Source organism: Coffea arabica, chromosome 10c (assembly GCF_036785885.1).
Source record: "Coffea arabica cultivar ET-39 chromosome 10c, Coffea Arabica ET-39 HiFi, whole genome shotgun sequence".
Lineage (NCBI taxonomy): Eukaryota > Viridiplantae > Streptophyta > Magnoliopsida > Gentianales > Rubiaceae > Coffea > Coffea arabica.
The window spans coordinates 35,336,522-35,341,204 of NC_092329.1; the positions used below are offsets into that span (position 1 = coordinate 35,336,522).

The window sequence follows — 4,683 nt, forward strand, 5'->3', positions numbered from 1 at the left end:
TAAACTACTTCCAAAGTTATTTTCTTGGTTAGAGCTTGTTTATTAATGATTTAAATTTAATTTGCTTACATTTGGTTATTTTTATTTACGTTGATTGTTTAGTTTTAATACTCCAAACCCCCTAATTAACTACTACTCGAAAGAAAATAAATCATCCAGTCCCTGATAAGATGACCCTACTCACTGCTATACTTAAATTTAAGTTTTTAGATTTGAATTTTAATTTTGGTGGTTTGACACCCATTAAATTATGGCACCGTTGTCGGGGACTGGTGCCATTTTGATTTATTTTTTTCAAATTTTTATTTTTATTTTCCTTTTTTATTAGTTTATGGCTACTAATATTCAATATTTTAAAGATAGACTAGATTTTATTTCTATGAGAGTTACTGAGGCTCGTGTCTCTTCTAATGATTAACATTTAGATACACCGACCTCTCATGCAGAAAAATTGACTATTGCAACTTGTGGAATGTGACAGCCCCACCTCCCCCTAAGGCGAACCAAAGGGTTCGGCTGACCGCCTGCCCAACTCTCGCCGGAACTCACTACAGTCCTCAAATAAAATACATCACTCACCTCCAATAACATAGGGTACAACCTCAAGAATAAACGAAATAACATTTTTCAAACTTAGAACGAAATAAGATACACTACAAATCTCAGGTAAGGGTATCATTCCCCGAATAAGACAAAAGTCCTCCGTTCTCAAATAATTACAATTGCACTATCAGTCCCAAATATTATACCAAATACTTATCAAGTGAATCGAATTCAAATTATATATGAGATATCCCTCAGACACTAATAACTCAATACAAGCACTTCTTTTGGTCTCGAGCCCTGTGGGAAGAAAATTATTTTTGGGGTTCACTAATTAAGCCTCAGAACTTCCACTTCCAAGCCTGTTAAGGAAAACAAATTGGGGTGAGCTGACGCTCAGTGAGGCCAAGGGAAAAACATGCAAACATGCGAGCAAAGACACAATATAAAGCAATAAGTTGAGTAACAAGTACTGCGAAACATTAAGCAAGTAGGGAATTTAATCACAATAAAGGATACGGGAGCTCTCAGGAGCTAATCCACGTGCGATCCAAGCTCAGGTAGTTGACCCTCCGTCAACTTTCATAGTTATCCATGTAGAACTCCACTTACTATATCCAGCCACCATGACACCCTCTTGGATCCGTAACCAAACAAGCATGTAGGTGGTATCACTTAACAAGTATACCTAGCAAGACCCCTTATTTGGATCAAGCTATAACACTTCCCAAGATTCACCAAGTTCCTCGACCAAGCCCTTGCCGGCTCGAGTTACAAGGCTAGCCAATGGGTTGGGGCGTCCCCCCCTCCATTCACTTTTAGGTCGATGAGACGAAGCTCCAATCGACAAGATTTGGTCATAGCATTGAGACGGGATGAGCGGTACCTCCTATCCTAAAAGGGCATGATACATTCTGCCGCTCAATGCTCACGAAAATACTTTCATTTGCATTCACATGCAACACGTATCACTTATCAAGCAAGCAATTTCATGAAAGAGAGGACAAGGGCGATAAAGTACACCCTAGCCTCATTAACTAGCAAGTACAAGTAACATTTCATTTAAACACTTCACATGCACTTGATACTCACCAAAAGTCGTGAGACAGAGAAAAAATGAAGCGACTAAACCAGTTCTTCGGAGTTCTCGTATTCACCTGAGACATGTATAATCACGATCATTCACGTGCATATTCAAGGCCAAGCAAAAATATCAAGTCATTTTCATGTTTATTGTAAAAATCAGGAAACTGGAGGTTTATCGCAGAAACCTTTAGAAAATCGTAACTTAATATTTACAAGTCCAAAATTTGCATGGTTGATACCGTTGGAAACCTAATTGAAAGGACTAAAACTTTGTAGAAGACACCTTGATGAGATTCCATGCGGATTTTGCCCAGTTTTTCCGTCAATAGACTGCTACAGTAAAATGCAGGGCAGGGAAAATTCTGTTTTTCCAGCGGACTTGGAAAAATCACCAAAAATCACAGAAAATGAGTTAGCCCCTGAAATTTACATGGATTGTAGCCTTATGTGTCTAGTTCAAACCAAACAAACAGGACTTGATTTGGAGTAGTATACCCCAAAAGATAACCTTTTTCCCAAACTGGCCTGATGTTCCAGAAAGCAAATTTCCAGTTTTCACTTTAACAAGTTCACTCATTTCTTTTCCTTTGAAGAGCTAATCGGTTTAATCAACCCAAATACACTTAAATTCCATTATTTTGGCAAAACTTTAACTAAAATAAAAGCTCCAAAAATCTGAAATTTTGTCCCAAAAATTTCGGCCAACATGAAAGATTCAAAACAGAAAATTTTCCCCTTACTGTACTTAAACACACACAAGTTCATCCATCCAAATTAAGGAATACCTTGCAATAATTAACAAGCCAAACATGTAATAAAACAAGATTTATCACATATATACATCCAATCACATATCACACATCCAATATCGAAATATTGAGACCTAGATCGAGTGCGACCAGGTACACCCCCGTCTAAGTCTCATTTAATCACATTTAATCACATAAGGCAGCTAATACAATAAATCCCAATTACTCAAATCAAACACATGTCCTTAGGTGAGTACGATAAAGTACACACACACCTTATAAAGAGAATACAGTTCACAAATCCATTTAGCAAACCCTTTTAGTAACGGCAAATGCATTTAAATAAGCAAAGGGGCACATTTAACTAAAACACTTGAGGAAAGATTTTAACAAATAAGGAACACTCACCAATCACCGCTCATGATCCCCATTCACCACAATTGATTATTGTCCAAATCCAATTCCAAAAACACAAAGTTCAATATCACATATCACTGTCACCTTTTAGGAATTTAAGCACAACTCGGGCTACACTTATCGAATTAAAACAAAAAATATACCATTTCGAAGCTAAGACATAGCTCTACAATTCTCATGAAGACATCTCAGCTCAGGTCCCACCCTAACCTAGCCAAATTTACCCAAATAGCCCCCAGATTTTCCAGTTCAAAGCTCACTGACACAATTACTGACAGTCCTGATTCAGTTAATCATAACTCAGAACACACAACTCCGATTCAGGTGAATCCAAAGCCATTTGAAAGATAAGATACAAGGCTACAATTCTTAAGAAGGCATCAAAAACTAATTCATTCATCTTCCCAGCCAAACGAAGCAATTATAGAGGCAGACTATCATGTCTGACAAAAACAGGGCAGCAGGGGTAAAATAGTCATTTCACAAGGTACCCTATTCCGATTGAGCTGAAAATCTACAGGCATAATCTACATTCAATTCTATACAACTTCCATGATTTGTTCTAAGGCTAATTCAGCTTCTATCATACCCGAATGTTCAAGCCAATTTCAGACAAGAAATCTGGAACAGTAATCAAAACTGCCAAATTCATTCAATCAATTTCAACCCACGAATTTCCAGCTATGAAATCAGTTCCCAGCTTAGTAACTCCAACTTCTAGTTACTACTACAAGCTATACAATAAAAATTGAGAGCTAGGAAGTCAGGTTACCTTTCAATCTTCAAGAATCAAAGCTGGACAGAGATGATGAAGACAGCCAGCAGTCAATCGTTCCTTCTCCTTGCTTTCACACATAAATGGGAGGGATAAATGGTTGATTGAATTCCCAGATTTTCTCTTGCTTTTCTCCCTTTTCCTCTCTATTTCTCTCGCTCTCTCACGGCTCTCTCTCTCTCCTTTTTCTTGTCCAGCCTGCCCGACTTCCCCTCCCCTCTTTCTTTTCCTTTCTTTTCTTTTAGTCCCTTTTTTTTTTCTTGCTCTTACCCGGCTCTCCTCCTCTTTGTCTCTTGTTGTTTTTGGTCTTGTCTTGGTTAATATAACTTAGTCAAAGTGCCAACTTAAATCCAAGTTTTGCTTTTGTCTCTTGGTCAATTTTGTCAAGCTTCAACTTCCAACCACAATTAAATCGAAAATTAAATTTTTGGGCCCTCACATGGAATTTATTATGTCTCGAATCATCTAATCGACTTGTGCTCCGTATTTCAAGATGACTTCAGTGCTCTAATCAATACTTTTAAAGATTTTTCACCTCTGTTTCAAACGTGGTATGACCCTTATTCAAACAGGTATGATTAAGGATGGTAGGATAACTCCAACTTTAATTATGTAGTAAGATCAATAAGTTTTCAATATCAATATCAATAGTAACAGCTATCATCCATGTCAGGTATGTCTCTTAAAGAAACTATTGAATTACTAACTACTAACACATATCAATTTCAACAAGAGATAGAAATGAGAATTAGAATAATGGAGGATCGAATATGTCTATTGGCATCTACAGTGAGGCAATTGGTTTCTCCAATTTGTAAAAATTGCCCTCATAGACCATTATCAACCTTGAGAAAAATGGGAGTGTAATTACCCTAATAAGTGACAGGGAACTGTGAGAGTTTCAAAAAGAAGGATATAAAAATTGTAAGGATCGAAAATAACCTAAAAGAGGATGAATTAGGTTGATTAAAAACCTAATTAACTTATGGGCACTTTTTGGTCAATATGAAATTTACCCTTTTTTCTAAATGATTACACAATGAATCAATTAATGAATGAACAAAATCACTTAAGAGAAGTAGAAGAGATAAGCAATTTAAAGATCACAAAAGT

The 4,683-nt window shown here is 36.7% G+C and overlaps 1 long non-coding RNA gene across 1 annotated transcript; it reads right to left on the reverse strand.

Moving 5' to 3' along the window:
- Positions 1 to 602: 602 nt before the first annotated feature.
- Positions 603 to 3,863, reverse strand: LOC140016248 (uncharacterized). The gene is made up of 3 exons (XR_011822597.1): positions 3,568 to 3,863; positions 1,636 to 1,700; positions 603 to 905 (listed from the first exon to the last, which is right to left on the reverse strand). It is a non-coding gene; the product is annotated as an uncharacterized lncRNA (long non-coding RNA).
- Between the last annotated feature and the right edge of the window lie 820 nt (positions 3,864 to 4,683).